Source organism: Lepidochelys olivacea (genome assembly GCF_965140295.1).
Source record: "Lepidochelys olivacea isolate rLepOli2 genome assembly, chromosome: 1".
In the NCBI taxonomy this organism is placed as follows: Eukaryota; Metazoa; Chordata; order Testudines; family Cheloniidae; genus Lepidochelys; species Lepidochelys olivacea.
In genome coordinates, this window is record NC_140411.1 from 205,525,372 (window position 1) to 205,549,519 (window position 24,148).

Genomic DNA, 24,148 nt, shown 5'->3' on the forward strand with positions numbered 1-24,148 from the left:
CATCAAGAGCTTGATAAATGGTCTCACACCTGGTCAAGCTCAGATACGTAGACTGAGAAAACAGCATTCAGGTCTCCCATTCACCCATGACCAGGACATCAAGCACAGCCAGCCCTACAGAATCTGAATTCCCACCTTTCCATATTATCTTGCTTTTCTCTCTCTCTTCCTAATTCTCTGTCTGGAGCCTTTTCTTGTCTCTCTCCCCCTCCCTTTTTGTGTTTCTACCCCCTTCTTGCCTTTCCTTCCTCATTTCCCCCATCTCTGTCTTCCTTTGATCTCTCCTTATAGATATCTTAGGGCCTGATCCAAACCCCTTCAAAGACAGCAGAAAGACTCCTTTGAACTCCTTGGCTCCATTGACTTCAAAGAGCTGCTCATAAAGCAGTTCTGAGAGGGTGGGTGCCCAAAGGACCCTGAGTGAGCAGGGGCCTGGGCACAGCCCCAGACACCATGTGTGATTGGACTGCCTGTATGTAGCGAAGCAGCAAGGTAAAAACAATGTGTGGCATAGAAGTGGCCAGTGGGGAGCATGTGGTGCCAGGGATAGAGTAATAACGGTGACGCACTGTTAGAAGGTCCCTTCGCCTTTGTCAGTATATGTGTGACAGCTGCCAACTTGGCCAACACACCATAGACCTCCAGAGCTAAAATAATGAGCTGTTATAGCTTGAGCTAAAGAGCCAGGCTCTCTAGCTGTGGCTATAAAAAAAGTCCTATCCTCTGCAAGTCACACACAGTGGGACACCTGTAACACACATTAACCAGTAGGTTACATTTGCACCCTCACTGCCCTGTGACTGGCAAAATAAAGATCAAACCCTGCCAGCATACTAACTGTGCTGTATTCACTGAGCTGGCGCCCTCTTTCGTGGGAGCCTCATGCAGGCTCTCCCAAAGAGGCCTGGATCCCAGTGCACAGCACTCTTCATGCCAGGCAGAGAACTCACCCTCTGCAGTTGAGAGCACACACCTACACAAAAGTTTTGTGGAAAGTGCTGTTTTTTCTTGGCAGTTTTTGATTTTTCACTGGAAAACCAAAAACCTGAAAAAATAATTTTTTGGTTAAAAATTGACAATTTTATCTTTTTTTGGCAGAAATGTTTCAGTTTTTGTATTTTCTACAATAAGTTGACATTTTCAGAGGGGGAGGGAGAGCATCATTTTCTGACCAGCTGTAGGCATGTGTTGATGTGCTCTCATTCCAATGGGATAGGCACACATACCATAAACCCATCCCTACCCTTGGCCCTATAACTGGACCCCTCGTTGGTAGTCTCAGCAAGAAAGACAATAGAAACAACGTCCACCTCTTGAGGTGGTCCCTCCTCTTTGTGGTTGAGGTTTAGGTTCTGCGACTTACAATGTGCAGGTTAGACCAGATGATCATGATGGTCCCTTCAGACCTTAAAGTCTATGGGTATGTCTACACTATGAAATTAGGTCGAATTTATAGAAGTCGTTTTTTTAGAAATCATTTTTATATAGTCGATTGTGTGTGTTCCAACACAAAATGCTTTAAGTGCATTAAGTGCATTAACTCGGCGGAGTGCTTCCACAGTACTGAGGCAAGCGTCGACTTCCGGAGCGTTGCACTGTGGGTAGCTATCCCACAGTTCCTGCAGTCTCCGCCACCCATTGGAATTCTGGGTTGAGATCCCAATGCCTAATGGGGCAAAAACATTGTCACAGGTGGTTCTGGGTACATGTTGTCAGGCCCTCCTTCCCTCTGTGAAAGCAATGGCAGACAATCGTTTTGCGCCTTTTTTCCTGAGTTACCTGTGCAGATGCCATACCACAGCAAGCATGGAGCCCGCTCACCTCACCGTCACCGTTGGTCTCCTGGGTGCTGGCAGACACAGTACTGCATTGCTACACAGTACCAATGTACCAATGTTCTGTATTGCCTTGTGGCAGCAGATGGTGCAATAGGCCTGATAACCATCGTCGTCATGTCCGAGGTGCTCCTGGCCGCCTTGGTAAGGTTGGTTAGGAGCGCCTGGGCAGACATGGGCACAGGGACTAAAACAGGAGTGACTCGACCAGGTCATTCTCTTTAGTCCTGCTAGCAGTCCTATTGTACCATCTTCTGGTGAGCAGGCAGGAGATGAGGATGGCTAACAGTCCTATTGCACCGTCTTCTGCCCACCAAAGATGTAAAAGATAAATGGAGTGGATCAAAACAAGAAATACACCAGATTTGTTTTGTATTCATTTGCTCCCTCCCTCCCACCCTCTGTGAAATCAATGGCTGACAATCGTTTTGGTGAGGTCTGTCGGGGCACCTTGAAAAGTTTAATGGAGATTCAGTCCTGCCTGAAATACCGGTGGGAGGGATAGCTCAGTGGGTTGAGCATTGGGTTGAGCAGTGGCCTGCTAAACCTAGGGTTTTGAGTTCAATCCTTGAGGGGGCCACCCCCTTTGTTGATTTTAATTCCCTGTAAGCCATGTCATCAGTCGCCCCTCTCTCTGTCAGAGCAACGGCAGACAATTGTTCCGCGCCTTTTTTCTGTGCATATGCCACACCACGGCAAGTATGGAACCCGCTCAGATCACTTTGGCAATTAGGAGCACATTAAACACTACACGCATTATCCAGCAGTATATGCGGCACCAGACTCTGGCAAAGTGAATCCGGGCGAGTAGGCGGTCAGTTCAGTGACAAGAGTGATGAGGACATGGACACAAACTTCTCTCAAAGCACAGGCCCTGGCAATGTGGGCATCATGGTACTAATGGGGCAGGTTCATGCAGTGGAATGCCAATTCAGGGCCCAGGAAACAAGCACAGACTGGTGGGACCGCATAGTGTTGCGGGTCTGGGATGATTCCTGGTGGCTGTGAAACTTTCGCATGCTTAAGGGCACTTTCATGGAACTTTGTGACTTGCTTTCCCCTGCCCTGAGGCACAAGAATACCAAGATGAGAGCAGCCTTCACAGTTGAGAAGTGAGTGGCAATAGCCTTGTGGAAGCTTGCAATGCCAGAGGGCTACCGGTTAGTTGGGAATCAGTTTGGAGTGGGCAAATCTACTGTGGGGGCTGCTGTGATGTAAGTAGCCAATGCAATCAAAGATCTGCTGATATCAAGGGTTGTGACCCTGGGAAACGTGCAGGTCATAGTGGATGGCTTTGCTGCAATAGGATTCCCTAACTGTGGTGAGGCCATAGACGGAACCCATATCCCTATCTTGGCACCGGAGCACCAAGCTGGTGAGTACATAAACCACAAGGGGTACTTTTCAATAGTGCTGCAAGCACTGGTGGATCACAAGGGACGTTTCACCAACATCAACATGGGATGGCCGGGAAAGGTACATGACGCTCGCATCTTCAGGAACTCTGGTCTGTTTCAAAAGCTGCAGGAAGGGACTTTCTTCCCAGACCAGAAAATAACTGTTGGGGATGTTGAAATGCCTATAGTTTTCCTTGGGGACCCAGCCTATCCGTTAATGCCATGGCTTATGAAGCCATACACAGGCAGCCTGGACAGTAGTCAGGAGCTGTTCAACTAAGGGCTGAGCAAGTGCAGAATGGTGGAAGAATGTGCATTTGGATGTTTAAAAGTGCGCTGGCGCAGTTTACTGACTTTGTTAGACCTCAGCGAAACCAATATTCGCACTTGCTGTGTGCTCCACAATATCTGTGAGAGTAAGGGGGAAGACGTTTATGGCAGGGTGGGAGGTTGAGGCAAATCTCCTGGCCTCTGATTATGCGCAGCCAGACACCAGGGTGGTTAGAAGAGCACAGGAGGATGCAGTGTGCATCAGAGAAGCTTTGAAAACCAGTTTCATGACTGGCCAGGCTACAGTGTGAAAGTTCTGTTGGTTTCTTCTTGATGAGCCCCCCCCCCCCCCCCCCTTGGTTCATTCTACTTCCCTGTAAGCTAACCACCCTCCCCACCTTCCTTCCATCACCACTTGCAGAGGCAATAAAGGCATTGTTGCTTCACATTCATGCATACTTTATTCATTCATCTCACAAATAGGGGGATAACTGCCAAGGTAGCCTGGGTGGGTTGGTGAAGGAGGGAAGCACCAGGAGGTGGTGGAGGAGGGAAGGACAAGGCCACACAGCACTTTAAAAGCTAAAACTTTAAAACTTATTGAATGCCAGCCTTCTGTTGCTTGGGCAATCCTCTGGGTGGAGCAGCTGGGTAGCCGGAGGCCCCCCACCACGTTCTTGGGCATCTGGGTGAGGAGGCTATGGAACTTTGGGAGGAGGGCGGTTGGTTACATAGGGGCTGTAGCGGTGGTCTGTGCTCCTGCTGCCTTTCCTGCAGCTCAACCATACGCTGGAGCATATTAGTTTGATCCTCCAGTAGCCTCAGCATTGAATCCTGCCTCCTCTCATCACGCTGCTGCCACCTTTCAGCTTCAGTCCGCCACCTCTCCTCCCGGTCAGTTTGTGCTTTCCTGCACTCTGACATTGTCTGCCTCCACACATTTGTCTGTGCTCTGTCAGTGTGGGAGGACAGCATGAGCTCAGAGAACATTTCATCGTGAGTGCATTTTTTTCATCTTCTAATCTTCTCTAGCCTCTGGGAAGGAGACGATCCTGTGATCCTTGAAACACATACAGCTGGTGGAGAAAAAAAAAGGAGACAGTGGTCTTTTAAAAAAAAAAAAGACATTTTATAGAACAATAGGTACACTCTTTCATGGTAAACCTTGCTGTTAACATTACATACATAGCACATGTGCTTTCGTTACAAGGTCGCATTTTGCCTTCCCCCACCGTGTGGCTAACCCCTCAACCTTCCCCCCTCCCTGTAGCTAACAGCAGGGAACATTTCTGTTCAGCCACAGGCAAACAGCCCAGCAGGAATGGCCAGCTCTGAATGTCTCCTTAAGAAAAGCACCCTATTTCAACCAGGTGACCATGAATGATATCACTCTCCTAAGGATAACACAGAGGGATAAACACGGATGTTGTTTGAACGCCAGCAAACATACACTGCCATACTTTGTTCTGCAATGATTCCTGACTATGTGCTACTGGCCTGGCATGGTAAAGTGTCCTACCATGGTGGATGGAATAAGGCTGCCCTCCCCAGAAACCTTTTGCAAAGGCTTTGGAAGTACATCCAGGAGAGCTTTATGGAGATGTCCCTGGAGGATTTCCGCTCCATCCCCAGACACGTTAACAGACTTTTCCAGTAGCTGCACTGGCCGCGAATGCCAGGGCAAATTAATCATTAAACATGCTTACTTTTAAACCATGTATACTATTTAAAAAAGGTACACTCACCAAAGGTCCCTTCTCTGCCTGGCAGGTCTGGGAGGCAGCCTTGGGTGGGTTCGGGGGGTACTGGCTCCAGGTCCAGGGTGAGAAACAGTTTCTGGCTGTCGGGAAAACCGGTTTCTCCACTTGCTTGCTGTGAGCTATCTTCCTCATCCCCAAAACCTGATTCTATGTTGCCTCCATCTCCATTGAAGGAGCCAAACAACACGGGTGGGGTAGTGGTGGCTGAACCCCCTAAAATGGCATGCAGCTCATCATAGAAGCAGCATGTTTGGGGCTCTGACCCGGAGCAGCTGTTTGCCTCTCTAATTTTCTGGTAGGCCTGCCTCAGCTCCTTTAGTTCCACGTGGCACTGCTTTGGGTCCCTGTTATGGGCTCTGTCCTTCAGGCCCTGGGAGATTTTGACAAAGGTTTATGGCATTTTTAAAACTGGAACGGAGTTCCGATAGCAGGGATTCCTCTCCCCATACAGCAATCAGATCCCATAACTCCTGTTCGGTCCATACTGGAGCTCTTTTGCGATTCTGGGACTCTATCATGGTCACCTCTGCACTCACCTGCAGCTTGCCACGCTGGCCAAACAGGAAATGAAATTCAAAAGTTGGAGGGCCTTTTCCTGTCTACCTGGCCAGTACATCTGAGTTGAGAGTGCTGTCCAGAGCAGTCACAATAGAGCACTCTCGGATAGCTCCCAGAGGCCAATACCCTCTAGTTGTGTCCACAGTACCCCAAATTCGACCTGGCAAGTCCGATTTCAGCGCTAATACTCTTGTCGGGGGTGGAGTAAGGAAATCAATTTTAAGAGCCCTTTAAGTTGAAGAAAAGGGCTTAGGTCACGTGGACAGGGGCAGGCTTAAATTGATTGAACGCTGCTAAATTCGACCTCAACTCCTAGTGTAGACCAGGGCGATGAGGCATATTTGCAGCATGGTCTGCATCTGAAGCACCCTGTAGATACTCTCTTTTGAGGCCTAGGCCTAGCGGCCTTTCACCAGAATTTATTCATTGGGGATGGGGGAAGGTACTGAAATACATCTTGTCCCTGAGATATGTTATGATGTTTCTTTCTCTTTCTTCTCCTGTCCCATTTCCACTGAATGCTGGCACTGTGTGCTATCCTGATCTCACTGACTTTTAGATGCCCAATAGCAGAAGCTGTATTTGGATGGCAAAAGATTTCTAAATGAAAGAGAGTCTATGTATTGACTAAATTTTTCCCAGATGGCCAAATGATACAAACTAGGGAGCAGAGATCCTATAGAGATATCTACAACTTTGAAATGGCACTAGATCAAAGCACACTAAGGAACTGTTAGCATGCATTAGCTGGGTCCACAAGCACAGTTAGTGTGAAGCAGGCAATTGTGGGGGTAGCCATCTTGCCACAATCTAAATATTCATGTAGACAAGCTCCAAATCTAGGCTGGGTGCAACAGCTATAGAAGAGACTGTGTGAGCATTCCCACTCACCAACTCTGCTACCAGTGACTCATAAGTTTCCAAAATGATGAACTCCCAGGCTGATACTTTGTAGACTTAGCCTCTTACCCAAGGGCAGATTTTTAATGTTTTTATTTTTATATTTGAAAGCTTGTACAAACAAGGTTTCAACTGTTTTAGATACTGGGACTGGAGGAACATTACTATTATTTGAAGAAATAATTATGTCTTTTTGAACTGTGCTTGTGATGACATGGCTGGGGGTGGAGAATTTAAAGGGAAATGGGCACTCAGATTTTATGCTGAGGAGGGCCATGTGCCTACCCAGCTAGATAGAAATAGGTTGCATAGAATAATACCTTTGATCATGCTGAAGTAAATTGGGGTTGATTTGGCTAAGGCATGTGCCTTTGAAAACAACACTTGGTCCATGCAGAGTGCAAGTGGCCAGTATTTTAGCACTGCACGTGGGTTCTGAATGAGGAAGGGTTCCATAAAAGCCTTTATTTTAACTGTATGCTCAGGGTCCATGGAGGGCCTGAGCTGAAGCCCATTAAAGTCAATGAAAAGACTATAGGCTTCAGAACAGCCTCCTAATTAAGTCTCTAAAAGGGCCCTTTTCCCTCAGTGATTATGGACTATGTATATACATTTCTCCCCGTTACTGTTACCAATTTGTATTGTCGTTGTGTCTACAGACCTAATCTGAGAACAGGGCCTCGTTGTGCTAGGCACTGTACAAATGGATCGCAAGAGACAGTGTCTGGTCTGAAGAGCTTGGAATCAAAACAGGGTAACAGAGCTAAGAATAGAGTACAGGTTGTCCAAGTCCCTGCGCTGTGCTGGTCCACTAGACCACCCAAACTCTTCCCCACACCGAGTGCTAGACAGTCAGAGACGATACAACATGTACATTTAAGGCTGTGGAAGAAAATAGTCTATGACATGCTGTTGTATTAGTTGAACAATACAGTAACAACGTAATTACACACTATATCACAATTGTAGGCATGGGCAACTTTAACCTGACTTTTCCGTGCTTACCTGTGCAATCTTCATATAATTTCTTTTGGGGGTAAATATTCTCTCTTGTACATAATTTATTGGAGAAAGGATGATCTTAAGGTTAAAGTATAGGACTCCTGGTGTCTATTTCAAAATCTGCCATAATAATAGTAATTGACTAGAATAATAATATACTCTGGTAACACCCCAGATGCTGCACAAAACATAAGAAGAGCTTACAATCTTACTGAAGACAAGGAATGATGTAGCCTATAATAGGGGAGAAGAAGAGGGGAGGGTGAGGGGAGGAGTAATAAAATTAAGCCCAAACTGCTTCCGTGAACTTGGTAAAGTCAAATTCTCTTGTATCCCTTTCCCCACCCATAAAATATGGATACAGAATTATTATTTACCACCCCTCACTTTCTACTAATCTAGGAATTGTGACAATCGCTCCTTAGACCCAGGGACCCTGACTTCCAACAATGCATCCATTCCACTCACTCGGGAGCTCTATCGTTCATTCTTCATTGGATTTATGACTCGTATCCCAGAAGGCTTTCGAACACCGCACCAAGGGTTTGCATGGGCCTTCAGCAGTGTTTCCTCTCTCTCTTTCACCCCATTTGCAGCCCTGTTCCCAACCATGTATTGGTCTATGGACCATAGCCTAGGCCAACAGTAGACAATGAGCAGCATCCAGCTATCAAAAGAGAGCAATAGGATAGCAGATGATTTCCCATTGGTTATTTCACTGGATTCTCCTGGGTATTTTGGTCTGGTCCATGGATGCTTTCTCCTCATCTGGCTGTATTCTTGGGTGTACTTGAGAGTTGCCTGGACAACAACTTTGGCATCAGTACCCAAAAGGGTTGACAAGCTGGGCGGAGTAGGAGGAGTGTGTATGTGGGTGGGGGAAAAGTGCACTACTCTAGGACACGGAAGACCTGTATTCTGTTCCTGGCTCTGCTGGTGACCTTGGGAGAGTCACTTTAGCTCCCAGTGCCTCATATTTTTTGTCAATTGTTTGTCTCCACCCAGGGAAATTAAAGGTCAATCCACCAGTGGGTCATCACTAGCCCTAGGATAGGCTGGAACCTATTGGGGGAAAGGGAGCATTTAGCACCTTTTAGCTAATCCCATGGCCTGATCATTCTCATTGGTGATTGGGATGAATGGCTTACAAGTGACCTGGACCACCTGGGAGAGCCCCACAATTAATCAAGCTGTCCCATGGTGCAAAAGCACCACTCACTGGGGTCCTAGGCCATAGGACCACTCCTGCATTACCTTACGGTGATACTCGCACTACCCCAGCCATGCTGTTCCCAAAGAATAGAAACAGACTGGAGCCCCATCTCAGTGGGGAGAGAATGAGCCTAGTGATGTGGGATAGAGTGGGGAATGGATCAGAAGCACCAGTGTGGTGACCCTGTGAGTGCGTCACGTGCGTTTCTTCTCTCCTTCCTGCTCGGCCCCCTGCCCCACTCGCCACGTGCCTCCCTCCTCTCCCCCCCACTCACCACGTGCCTCCCTCCTCTCCTCCCCGCTCGTCCCCCCCATGCCACACATGTCCCTCCTCTCCTCCTCCCCACTCGTCTCCTCACTGTTACTCACTGCATCGCTCCTGAGTGATGCTAGTAGAAGCTGCATCTACATTACAGCTTTCATTGCTATAAAAATGTCATTAAAAAAATCCCACCCCTAACTGACATTGTCATACCAGCAAAAGTTTCTAGTGTAGACTAGACCTAACACTATTTCCTGCAGAACCTTGGGTCTCCTATCCAAATACTTCTATACCCAACCCTGCTTCCCATGTAAGAGCTGGTCAGATTGGAACTATCATCCACGCCATGGTCATTCCAACTGAAGGTCAAGTACAATAGTCCCTCCAAGTGAGGGCACGTGCGCTAACACAGAGAAAACAGAACAATCGATTTGCAAACACCTAGAAGACAATAAGGTGATAAACAACAGTCAGCATAGATTTGTCAAGAACAAATCATGTCAAATCAACCTAATACCTTTCTTCAACAGGGTAACAAGCCTCGTGGATGGGGGAGGGGGGGAAGCGGTTGATATGGTATATCTTTACTTTAGTGAGGCTTTTGATATTGTCTTGCATGCTCTTATAAACGAACTAGGGAAATACAACCTAGATGGAGCTATTATAAAGGTGGATGCCTAACTGGTTGGCAAACTGTTCCCAGAGAGTAATCATCAGTTGTTCACAGTGAAGCTGGAAAGGCACATCAAGTGGGGACTCACAGGGCTCAGTTCTGGGTCTGGTTCTGTTCAATATTTTCGTCAATAATTTAGATAATAGCATAGAGAGTACACTTCTAACATTTGCGGACCACACATAGCTGGGAGGGGTTGTAAGTGCTCTGGAGGATAGGATTAAAATTCAAAATGACCTGGACAAACTGGAGAAATGGTCTGAAGTAAATAGAATGAAATTCAATAAGGACAAATGCAAAGTACTCCACTTAGGAAGGAACAATCAGTTGCAAACATACAAAATGGGAAATGACTGCCTGGGAAGTAGTACTGCGGAAAGGGATCCGAGGGTCATAGTGGAACACAAACTAAATATGAGTCAACAGTGCAACACTGTTGCAAAAAAAAACAAACAAAACCACAAACATCATTTTGGGATGTATTACAACAAAACACGTGAAGTACCGGTAATTCTTCCGCTCTACTCCGCACTGATTAGGCCTCAGACAGAGTATTATGTCCAGTTCTGGACCACATTTCAGAAAAGTCCAGAAAAGAGCAACAAAAATTATTAAAGGTCTAGAAAATCTGACCTATGAGGGAAGACTGAAAAAACTGGGTTTGTTTAGTCTGGAGAAGAGAAGATTGAGGGGAGACGGAGGAGGGAGGAAATTTGTGCTCCTTAACCTCTGAGGATAGGACAAGAAGCAACGGCCTTAAATTGCAGCAAGGATGGTTTAAACCGGACATCAGGAAAAACTTCCTAACTGTCAGGTTGGCTAAGCACTGGAATAAATTAGCTAGGGAGGTTGTGGGATCTCCATCATTGGAGATTTTTTAAGAGCAGGTTAGACAAACACCTGTCAGGGATGGTCTAGATAATACTTAGTCCTGCCATGAGTGCAGAGGACTGGAGTAGAGGACCCCTTTCAGTCCTTCGATACTATGTATGAGCTCACTCATGCACCTAGTTTAAAGGGAACAGTGACACTTACTCTCTTTTCTGGCCTGGAGGGCAGGGACAGTTCTAGGGGCAAGCGAGGAGGGCTCCTTGAGTGCCAACTTCCAGGGGGCACTATACTGCTGCACCACTATTTTTTTCTGGCTCAGACATTAGGGGGTGTGTGCGTGCTGAAAGTACTTTCCAGACAGGGCCCACCCACAGGAGGGAGGAGGGCTCCCTTGTGCCCCTAACCCCCACCCCATGGTCTATGCTGCTCTTCTCAAACAGAAGGGAGGGGGCTCCAGGGCTCCCCCTTCTCCAGAGGCTTTTGCTGGTGCCCTCAGTCTGGAAGTAGGCTCCTGTATTCCCCTTCCCACTACCGGTGATGCTCCTGCTTCTGCCTCATGGGAAAGGCAGAGGACACCAGGACTACACTTCCCCTGCTGCTGACTGCATCAGGTGCAGTCTCCACAGCTCTCCCTGGCCCTGCTGCTACTCCCCAGGTAAGAGAAGAGGGCTCCAGGGCTCCCATCCCCGCAGGGATGCTTAGTGGCTAGGGCACTGGACTGGGAGACCTGCACTCTACTCCCAGCTGTGCCACTGGCTTGCTGGGTGACCTTGGCCAAGCCATGCCACCTCTCTGTGCTTCAGTGTCCCCATTAGTACAACGGCCTGCTTTGTAAAGTTCTTTGAGACCTCCTGATGAACAGAGGTAGGTATTGTTATTATTGACTGCTGTCCTTTCATGGGTGGGATAGGTCAACTGTTCCTCCCAGCGAGGAAACACAACAAGCTTCACTGTTCTCCTTCCTACCCTCCTTCTCCTCTCTTTCTCTGCGTGGGGAACAAATGGCTGCCCAGGCTCAAGTTGAAGACTGGGCTCATAGCTGTTCAACTTGCATCTGGACACAGTCAATCACTGTACACCAGAAAGAAGAAATTAGATAGGACTCTGGTTGAATTACACTAAACTTCATTCTACACACTTAATGACCTTGGAGTTTTAAGAGGCTGCCAGACAAAGGGCATGAACTTGCTCCTGGAATAAATAAGCCAAACTGCTCTCTAAGGCCATGTGAATCAGGGTGCTGCAAACAGTGCAGCATCTGACTGAGGCCTGATTCTGCAAGGTACCAAATAAGGGAATGTCCCTCCCTGGGGTGTAATAGAGTTGTCGTCTTCCCATCTGAATAAGATACCGAGTGCAAGAAGGTGAGGGTATTATCAGCAGCCCAGCATGGCATGGATTGTTTTATTGTGACAGCCCCAAACAATAGAAGCCAGCGACAAACATCTCTCTCATCCAGCAGTCAATGCTGAGGGATGCTGTGCTCCACTCTCTTGGAGAGAGAGAGAGAGAAATCTCAGAGAGTTTTGATAGAGAATGAGTATTTTATGGGAGTAAACAATGAGATCTTTAAACATGTGCAGGGAGGGAGGAAGAGCAATTTTCTTATATATATGTCTAATGCCAAAAACATTTTCCCCTGCCGAAGATCCAGAAGGCAGCATAGGAACAAAATTGTATCCGTTATGCACATGGACAACATAATATTGAGTTATCAGTAGCAACTGGACCAGGAGGCCTCAGTTGTTAAGGGCCTGTACAGAGGAAAGGCTATTTCAAGAGACTATGGTAATGCAAAGGCACCCAATTAATTCAAGAGCATTGTTAGTTATTTTATTTATATAGCACCATAGGGGAATGTAGCTCTTTATAGACAATTAGGGGCCATAAAAGATTGGGAAAAAAGAATAGGAAGAATGCAAGAAACTGGCAATCTCTTGCAGCGTGAGCCCTGACTAAAAGCTTTCACCAGTTCATGATTTTTTTCTTTAAAACAAAAACAAAGGAATGTGGGTTTTTTTGTTTTTTGGCTCATATTACCTCTTAGAGGGATGGAGAGCCAGTATAATAGTCTGGGAGAATAGTGTAGGAAAATCTCATTCCCTGGGCAAGTTAGTGATAGGAAGATAAGAGAGGGGTCATTTGATTTGTTAAATAAAATAAAATAAAAACCCACAACTACAGAATCATAATCTCAATGTGGTCATGCTCTTCAGTGTGGCAGGAGGACTTGTTGCCCTACCAGATCCCCTGGTTGGTGAAAATGTTGGTAATATGTTGTGGCTGGAAATGGGCCAAGTTGGGTATCATTGAATAGCCCTCTCTCCCATGAACAAAATGGTTCCAAATATGACAAACCTAGAATGATTATGTAGATATGTATTTGAGAAAAATCAACTTTAAAATTATACTTCAACACAGGGATTCATTGCTTACGTAAGAGAGACAGTTAGCCTGGACATGTAGGACTGACAACCAGTATTCAACACAGTCATCCTCAGTGTTGTCTGTATCTAGAGCACCACTGCTGGCATGCTGTCACACTGATCCTCGTCCGTGCTGCACGCACACGTCTCCGTACAAGGCAGGCTGCTGGCCAAACATTTGCAGGGTGCAAAGCACCTGGTCTTTGCACATGAGCATTTGATTAGCTGAAGGATTGATTCAGGAGCACATGGTATTTCACACAACAACTGGTATGATCAGTCCATCCTCCAAGCCCCAAGCATGCCCAAGAGGGGAGGATAGTTTTGTATGCGTGCAATCATCCTGGAGCCATTCCATGGCTTGATAATTCACCCCCTTGATGGAGCAGGCAGAACTGCACCCCTGTCAGCAGCAATTATTCTCCATTTGTCTGCTTCTTGGAAAACAGTCGCCAACGCAGCTCTGCAAGTGTCATAATATTAGTCTTCAAAATGGTAAGCTCAGCACATGAACACTTCCAGTGCATTTATGACTGCATCAGTGATGGTCTCAGCCATTCTGAGCACCTTCAGAGCAGGAAGATGGTATGATTGGCAGGATGCATACACAGATCATTTGCTTTGGCACCTCGTGTAGTGCTAAATTAAAGGCTGACCATGTTGAAATGTACCTTTCTCCTGAGAAGATGTGGTCCAATATGTCCTGGGGGTCCAGATCATTTGAGAGTATGTGTGATGGGGTATACAAACCCCACACTGGCCAACAAGGAGTTAAGGAACGTCTCTAGGTATCTTTGCCATCTGCTGTATCTTCAATGAAGTCTAAGTTATCAGCAGCACAAGATGCAAACCTACCCTTGATGTGGCCTAGAGGAACACAGCATGGACCCGTATGAAGAGCCTCATTTGATATTGCAGTCTCCAGGTGGAATACTTTGTTGTAGTCATAAGAATGGCCATACTGGGTCAGACCAAAGGTCCACCTAGTCCTGTATCCTGTCTTCCAACAGTGATCAATGCCAGGTGCCCCAGAGGCAATGAACAGAACAGGTAATCCTCAAGTGATAATCGATTGAGGAGACGATGCTGTCCACCAGCTGCATGAGGAATTTCCTACTGGTTTTTAAATGAATTGTTAAACTAACTGCCACTTGTAGTTGTGGATTAAGCATATGCCACATGGTTGTTGTGTGTGTGTTGGAGACCTGCCTTTCATTCAAGCACCTGTACATGAAGCTTTGTGATAAAATGACAGCCTTGTGCACCACTTGCTTATTGTCATACTTGCTGGTGCTGAAGTCACCGTGACCACCAACGCACCACTTAAAGTAGTAGTAGTACGGGTCATGTGGCATTATTTCTTCAGGTTTGGCACCAGCTATGGATACCTGAACTCCATGTCCTGCAGGACAAAAACGTTTTTCTGTAAAAATGTAGCAGCTGCAAACAGAGTCTTCATATTAGGGCCGATGTCAGTTTCTTCCACTTTTGATCGTGCTACATCTTTTGCAGCTTTTAGGGACATGCCCTGTGATTCATTTCTTCAGAGAGGATTGCTAAAAACTATGTCCATATCCCACAGTTCATCTTCAATGAGTGCTTTAAGAGCCTTTCTGCTTAGCATTTATTCTTCTTCACTCCTGCTCAAAGCACATATTTCTCTGTACTTAGCCTCTGCACTGGCCATCACCACCACTTTCCCATCCATTTGAGCTCTGCAAGGCAATTTATGAACTCCAGCTGAGTCACTGTTTGCAGCAGTAAAATGGGAATTCTATCACTCGTACCTCCTGACTCCCTGATTATCCTGCCCACACTGTCAATCAGGGTGACCTGGAGCACTGGCCTCTCCCCATTGCCCCTGGGGACTGTCAGTCTCAGGGTCCCGATTTCCCATCAACTCTTCCCCGCTCTTTTGGTATTGAGAGCTAGCCAACCAAAAACACTCCCACTGAGTTTTAGTAAGGGAACAACAGTCCCCTTACATTATGTAACTATGTGCACGCCATTTGCGATAATACATTGCAATAATTTCTGGCTGGATGCGGATATCTTAACCAGTGCACCAGTACAACTGTTTTGGCATAATAAACAAAAAGCTGATAATAAATACCACGGAACCACTACTTTTTAAATGATGAATGCAAATCAGCTTAAAGCACTCCTTCCATTCATAGTCATCTGTCACATTAAAAAATCAGGTATATTCTGAGTAGTAACTGATAACATAGCACTGACAGTCAAGGGCCACAACTGACCTTTAAGGACTGCATGTTTGACACACCTGGGTTAAAGTATAATTTTAAAAAGTTGATTTTTAAACATTTTATCAAATATATATCTGCATCATTATCCTAGGCTTGTAATATTTGGTACCACTGTGTTCGTGGGAGAAAGGGGTTTTGAAAGATACCCAACCTGACCTATTTCTGATGGCATCATATCCAAATTTCCACCAACCAGAGAAGCTGGAGCTGGGAGCCAGGGCAGCAAGCGAGGCCCCCAGCCATACCGTACTGGGTGATACCACTGAAATTATGAGTCTTGATTTTTACAAATCAAATGACACCTCCCTTATCTTCCAATCACTAACTTGCCCATGGAATTACACATGCTTCCAGACTAAAGGTGATTGCTGGGTGACTTCCGACTATGCAACTATGACCAGGAATGCATTTTTCCATCTCCATCTGGTCAGGAGAGAGTCACCCATCATGTGCCAGCAATGCCCCTCTGCCACGTACATTGGCCAAACTAGACAGTCTCTACATAAAAGAATAAAATGGACACAAATCAGACTTCAAGAATTATAACATTCAAAAACCAGCTGGAGAACACTTCAATCTCTCTGGTCACTCGATTGCAGACCTAAAAGTGGAAATACTTCAACAAAAAAAACTTCAGAAACAGATTCCAACTAGAGACTGCTGAATTGGAATTAATTTGCAAACTGGATACACTTAATATAGGCTTGAATAAAGACTGGGAGTGGATGTGTCGTTACACAAAGTAAAAGTATTTCCCCATGTTTATCCCCCCCCCCCACTGTTCCTCACACGTTTTTGTCAACTGCTGGAAATGACCCACCTTGATTATCACTACAAAAGGTGATTTTTCCTCTCCTGCTGGTAATAGCTCACCTTACCTGATCACTCTCCTTACAGTGTGTATGGTAACACCCATTGTTTCATGTTCTCTGTGTATATAAAATCTCCCCACTGTATTTTGCACTGCATGCATCCGATGAAGTGAGCTGTAGCTCACGAAAGCTTATGCTCAAATAAATTTGTTAGTCTCTAAGGTACCACAAGTACTCTTACTTTTTGTGGATACAGACTAACACGGCTGCTACTCTGAAACTCATCCTATTGTGATCCATGCTTTTGTCACTTCAAGACCAGAGTGATGCAGTGTGTGTTCTGCGTGGCGCTGTAACGTAAATCAATCCAGACAGTTAAAATGGTGCAGAATATGGCAGCCCTTTTATGAAACAAGGGCACGACACCAGAGCTCTGTGCACTGTGCTGGCTGAATGCTGGCTTTGGATGGAGTTTAAGGTCTTGGTGGTGACCTATAAAATAGAGCTAGTTGAAATTTTTCAAACTTGTGCTTAAATCCAAAATGGCCTTTTTTAAATATGAAAAATAGTTAACGCATGTTGACCTTTTAAAAAAAGTGGGGCTTTTGCAAGTTTTTTCATTACATTTTTAATCAGAAACATCAGAATGGTCCCTGGCAATTTTAGTCTACCAAAATAAATGGTTTACTGAAAAAACCTTACCAGAAACCTGCTTTTTGCTACACAATGCCCCCCCCACATCCCCAAAAATCAATTTGATAACATTTTAAATAAAAAAAAGTTGACTAAAAATTCTCTTTAAAAATTTGATAAAATGACAAATGGATCCATTTCAACCCTCTAGAATGGGTTCAAACTGAAATTTCAGAATTTTGCCCACATTCTTTTCCCATTTTGACCAGCTGAAGTATAAATCCTAATATAGCTTGGGCACTGCCTATTTGAGGGGCTGCTCTGTCTTAGTGCCATTCTGCTATAGTTGCTAACAGCAGAGGCGCTTGACCTCACGTGATGGGACTAATAGTAGAATGTTTTCTGTGAGAGGCTGGAGCGTACTTTGGTCCAAAATAGATCAAAATAGGTGCTGTTGACCTTCAGAATGTCAGATATTTACTGTGGCCTGGTCTACACACAGATTTTAAACCAGTATAACTATGTCAGAGTGGGGTGTGATTTCTTACCAATGTAGGTGCTTTATACAAGGATAGTTTATTCCCACTCCTATCCAGGAATAGCTAAACCAGTATAAATCACCTCATTCTATATAAGAAGATTCCGGGAATGTCTGTTTGTGTGTCACTCTGAAACCTAGAATGTCTGTTGAGGCAATGTGAAGTGATGGAAACAGCTGCAAGCCTGGTTGAGACCTTTTGGTTTAGATTACCACCAGGTTCAATCATCACTGAGATTCATGGTCTGTCACCATCCAATTTTTAAGTTTTCAGCCATTTTGATTTTCCAAATTGCACCCATGTGACAGCATGAGATTTCAACTATGAGTACTGCTAGAATCGCATCCGGACTAGGAGGTGGCACTGATTTAACTATATCAGTACAGCTAAAGAAGTGCAACTTGTGTGTAGACAAAGCCTCAGGCTTTTGGTAAGGGTGATGTGGACTGAAGTTTGCATAGCAGATGGGGAGTTTTGCGGGAGTTCTGTTGAGAAGCTATTGGTAAAGTTAAGCTGCTAGGTTTTGGTAATTTATGTCGAATATGTTTAGAATGCTGGCTAGGCATCTTTGTATTAAATCAACCTCATAATATCAGCTACTACAACCACTCTTGAGCCCTCTTAACCTAAAGAGTGCAAGGTGTCACCCTTCAGTAGCTCACATAGTGAAACACGCAGCTTCAACAGCCTTTCATTCCCTAGGAAGGACAAATCAGCTCCTTTAGGCTAGGTACTCAGCCCTTCAGTCCACTCACTAGAGCAGCCTGGGACTTTTGCTTCCATTCTCAGCAAAGGATTTTCCTACACTTTGGAAAAGCTAAGTTGTTCTTTCTCCCAAAAAGAGCTTCTAGAATTTCCATTCCACATTTCCACGGTAACAACTTGCCATCAGCATAATGTTCCATGGCACTTGACCATTCAACTCCACAGTGGTTATAAAAATCCCATAATAAAAAAGCCCTTCAAACTTTCTATATCATTAAGAAAACATATCTGACCCTTCAACTCACCAATATACAAATGATAGAATTGTTCATTATAAATAATTAGTCCAATTCTACTGTATGTAGCAAGGAGTCTAAGTCTAACCTAGATCCAAACACCCCTGACATTCCAGGAAGGTGGGGTCTGTTATATATGTAATATTAATGTTGCCTGTTGGACTCCTGCTGTACCTTGTCCTGAGTACTCTAATCTTTTACATAGGAATTAGTGGATTGACTTTGGAATAAATGGAGCGTATCTTGCACCAGTTTCGGTCTGGTCTTCGTTACAGTGCTCTCTCCACCCTTTGTGCTTAGGCATTGTTAGCGACCTGCACAGCATAAAACTGGATTTAAAAACAAAACGAAACACTGGACGGAAGCATCAGCGTCTTGGACACAAATAGAGTGCTTTTTTCTTTTGCTTGCTCGCAATGATTTCTGCAATCATGGCAACAATTGGCCATGTGACAAAATAGAATGAAAAGAAAGTGGACAGATTATATCTATAGAACCAACTATTTTTACAGCAGATTATATTCCTAGCAAAGAACATACACCTGCATTGGCTAGGGTTAGGACAATATTATGGCCCATGTCTCTCCTAAGCCACTCATTATAGCAGGGAAGTTTTGATTCATAATTGTGATCAAATCCCCACAGACAGTGGGTCTCAATCGGGGGGCCATGAGCAGGTTTCAGTTGGGCCACCAAGCAGGGCCAGCATTAGACTCACTGGGGCCTAGGGCAGAAATCAGAAGCCCCACCATGTGGGGTTGAAGCCCAGGGCCCGGGGCCCTGTGCCCTGCCACCCGGGGCTGAAGCTGAAGCCTGAGCAATGTAGCTTTACAGGGGCTCCTCTGATGTGGGGCCCCAGTCAATTACCCTGCTTGCTACCTTCTACTGCTGGCCCTGGCTATTATATTCAGAAAACCAGTTGTGGCGCAGATGGGCCATGGAGTTTTTATAGCATGTTCGGGGGGGGACTCAAAGTAAAAGGTTGAGAACCACTGTGCACAGAGGGTGCTGGTCAATATGCAGCTGTAATGAAGAAGCTCAGAGTTTTGAGAACTTGGAGCACATTTAAATGACTCATTAAAGGACCATCTCAGGGATAGGTTATGCAGTGACAGCAGCCAAAAGAAACTGTTGTCTGAAAAGGCCCTGACCGGTCATAAAACATATCGCTGAGTCAACAGAAGCTAGAAATGTCAAGGAGCTGAGTAGGGGTCTGTAACCATATATGAAGTGTGGTAAAAATCAATCCCCATGAGATGGAATGCGAGTTCTGTTTGGAGATCTTATGGAAATGTAAAGGCCACATCCATAGCACGTGTGCAAAATGACACCAGAAGAGAAAAGGCAAGATAAGTACTAAAGAGAGTCAGGAATACCAAAAGAATCTCTGTGCAACAGATCATTGACCAGACAATGAGTTGCACTCTGATGAGTCCCCAAGACTTGAGTCCCCACCGTGTTACTCTAGTTTTACACTGGGGAGGCTCCATTGATTCCAGTGGAAATGCACTGGTGTAAAACTGGAGTAATGTAGTCAAGAATTAGGTCCCCAATGTTTGGAATATGTGTCAAAGCTGAAAAATAAAAGGCAATCCAGCCAATCTGGGTTACAATGAAAAGTCAAGGAGTTCTTATAGTATTATTGACATGAGTTGGATAGAAGATCTGAGGTCTCATTCATTCCACAATAGGTGTTTATTCAGTACTTCTAGGGCAAAATGCAAATTGACTGACTCTAGCCCTCTGATAAAGACCTCATACTCTGGAGTGTTTTCATATTAAGAGTGGTACATAAAGTGTACATGAGAACTGGATTTGTATGCTGTGGAAAATGGATGACCTCCCTTACTTGGTCCTGAGTGTCTGCATTATATCCAGTTAGACTGGTGTGAAATCCATGGGTACTGTAGGCCAAATTTTTACAAGAACTCAGCACCCATTTAGGCATCAAAACTAATGGACAGATATTACGAACCTGTGATCTGTTTTCAAAATCTGGCCATGAATATCACAGTGGGAGTGGAGCACTTTGAAAATGCTTCTGCAGATTTAAAAAAGTTTAAAAAAAGCCTATTCACACCTGCAGATGTTCTTGTTCTTGTCAAATGAAAGCTACCAGACTAACTTATGATGCAAGTGCATATGGCATTGGGGCTGTTACCAGCCCTTCGATGAAAGATACTAGTGAGAGGTCCCTTAACGTTTGCATCAAGGACACTTCCACAAGTTGAAGAGAACTATGCCCATATGGTCTCAGAAGCATTGGAGCTGGTGTGGGATTATAGGACACTCATCCTGGAGTGGTGCAGATGAAAGCAAATGCTAGAAGGCATTAAGGACCATCAGCTATACAATTGACCCTTTGAGAGAAGGCAGACATGCCTTGGGACTCAGCAAGGTATGCAGGGTCATGCCTATGGACAGAACTCTGAGGTTTTTCCATGCCATGTGATGGACAGCTTGTCCTTGGGACAAAAAGAGACCACATGGCAAGAGAATATAAAAAGCTGCTATACAGCTCCTCCATCTGGTCTTCAATCCTGCTTCATACCTCTGGAGGGACTTTGCTACACTGAAGCTTTGAACCAAGGACTGAAAGACCTATCCCAGCTTGTGGATGTACTCCAGAGACTTGATTTGAACCTGCAGTTTATTCTATCACTGCTGCAAGCCTGAACCAAAAATTTTGCCATTACTGTATGTAATTGATTCCATTTAACCAATTCTAGCTCTCATCTATATCTTTTCCCTTTTATGAATAAACCTTTAGATTCTAAAGGATTGGCAACAGTGTGATTTGTGGGTAAGATCGGATTTGTATATTGACCTGGGTCTGGGGCTTGGTCCTTGGGGATCGAGAGAACCTTTTTTCTTTTACTGTGGTATTGGTTTTCATAACCATTTATCCCCATAACAAGTGGCACTGGTGGGGATACTGGGAAACTGGAGTGTCTACGGGAATTGCTTGTGTGATTTGTGGTTAGCCAGTGTGGTAAAACCAAAATCCTCTGTCTGGCTGGTTTGGTTTGCCTTGGTGTGCAAAGGAACCCCAGCCTTGGGCTGTATCTACCCTGCTTTAAGCAATTTGTCCTGAAATGGCACTCTCAGTTAGGTCCCACAAGAACCAGCATCATTCAGTACACAGTCAGCCAGCCATCTCAGGTGTTTTCAACTATGGCTTGCATTGGTTAATTGCAATATCTGGGATAAAGTCTTTAACAGAGTGCAGCCACCTATACTGGTGTCTCCCAGCATGGAGAGAAAGCCATTACTCCACCAGTGCAACCAACACTTCTAACCCACAATGCAGCACTAGAAACTACCCCAAACACCCCTGTTCTCAGCAACATTGTTGAGGACTATCAGAGGCCCAGAATGCACTGGCACAATATAAGGCCTAGTCTATACTAGAGTCTTGTCGACAAACATCAGGTTACATCGACAAAACAGTGGAGGTGTACACATTACAATGCTCCTTCTGCCAACAAAACTCTCCTGCTTTGCCGACAAAATAAAACCACCTTGACCAGAAGCGTAGAGCTTTTTGCAGCAAAGTTACTTCAACAAAGTGTTAGTGTAGATACCGCACTTGGTTAGGTCACTGTACTTGGCCTCCAGGAGGTGTCCTACAATGCCCATCATGACCACTCCAGTCAGTGGTTTGAACATCCACCCCTCCCACTTTGAAGGCTCAGGAATTTTTCAAATTCCACTTCCTGTTTGCTCAGCGTGGACAGCTCACATTGCATCTTCCCAGCTGACCATGGTGGCTCCACGCAGCAAATGTGCTCCTGCTTGGAGCACACTTGAGTTGTTGGATCTGTTGGCACTGTGGAGAGAGGAGGCTGTGCAGTCCCAACTCTGCTCCAGCCATAGGAGCTTCGATACCTATGATCAGATTTCTTGTGGGTTGTTGGATAAGGGCTATGAACAGGATATGGTGCAGGGCACAGTGAAGATAAAGGAGCTGAGGCAGGCATACCAGAAGGCAAGGGAGGCTAATCGTTTATATAAGGAGCTGGATGCCATCCTTGGCTGCAACCCCACCTCCACTGCCAAGAGCCCCATGGATACTTCGGCAAGGCTGGAGGTGGACAGTGGACTCAACCCCAAGGATGAAGTCATGGATGAGGAGGTCAAGTTGGAGAATGATGTGGAGCACACGGCAGGCTCGTCTGGTGGCTCAGCGAGTCAGGACCTCTTTTCCACTCCTGAGGGGGCTATCCAGTCCCAGCAGTCTGTCTCTGGGATGCATGATGCAGGAGAGGAAAGCACTGGTATGTGATCCTTTTGAGTTGACGCTGCTTGGATATATGAGGTAGAGCTGTCCTTTGCTCTGTATATTCTAGAAGTGGGCAAAGGGATAGAAATGTACATGACTAGCTGTATTTGAGTGTGCTCCACATCCCCCTGGGGAGCGAAGCAATGCGGCAGAACAGTGTGTTAATGCACACCACGATTTCACAGGACTCTGCCAGAGAGATTTCTAGGACACTTTCCCAGAGGCACTTGCCAATCCTATGCCGAAGGATCCTGGGCAGAGCTGCTTTATTCCTTCTCCCATTGTAGGAAACTTTCCCGCGCCATTCTGCAATCACTTGTGCAGGGACCAAAGTGGCACACAGGCAAGTGGCAATCAGCATAGGGACCGGGTCTGAAGCCGCACATGGGCAGGAGATGCACCCTTGCTTACCCTTAGGAGTGAGAAAGCAGCTTCAGTGTCCACCACCTGTGGAAAATGGTGGCAGAATTTACAGTATTGTCCCACAGCTCTACTCTTTGTTCCGTCTTGAGTGCCCCCCTGGGCCAAAATCACCATGTTTAGTGTGTTTGCCAAGGTGTGCACTTGCAAAGGGAGTTAGAATGTAATTAGTATGTAAAAAAGGTGTATTTTACTATAATGCTTCAATGGTGTGTGTGAACTAACAATCATGTCTCTGTGTACTGTTTCTTGTGCTTCTGCAGATGTGGCCTTCAGGGGAATCCCTTACACACCGGTGGAGTGTCTCCACTAGATAAGGAAGCAAGAAGGAGCAAGGAAGACCTGTTGCAAGAAGGTGCTCCAATCCTCAGAGGCTGAAAAAAAAAAAAAAAGAACACAGGGAGTGGAGAGAGACCCTAAAAGGAAAAAAATTAAATAGACAGGCAGGACAGAAAGGAGAGTGAGGAGCGCATTGTAAAGGGCCAGAAGTGGATGATAAAACTCATGGAGGAGCAAACAATGATGTTGAAGTCCCTAATCATGCTCCAGGCAGAACACATGCATGCTTCCCCTCCCCACCCCCACACTAACCATTACAGAACTACTTTCCATGCCCTCCCCAAATTCCTCCCACACATTCCTTAAAACTTCCCAGAACCCCGTTCACTTCAACCCTTTGGACAGTTTCCAAAATTATAGCTGGACTTATGCACCACTATGAGAGCCTACACTACCCTGCACTCTTATCTCCCTTCCCACCAAGCCATTTGTGTGTGTTGTTAATTGGTATTTAATAAAAACAAACTCTCTGAAAGATCACCACATGTAGGAGACAAATAAAGATTGGTTGTTGCTGCTGGTAGAATACATAGCAGCAGTTTGATCATTTGCTGACTACAATGTTCTCTAGTAGGGAATCACCACAATTTTCATGCAAAGTAGCAAGTTAACAAAGCATGGCAGAGTGCTATATAGAAAGACACATTACTGGTGCTCATTGTCAAAATGTTGCCTCAAAGCCTCCCTGATTCGAATAGCCCTCTGTTGTGCCCCTCTAATAGCCCTGGT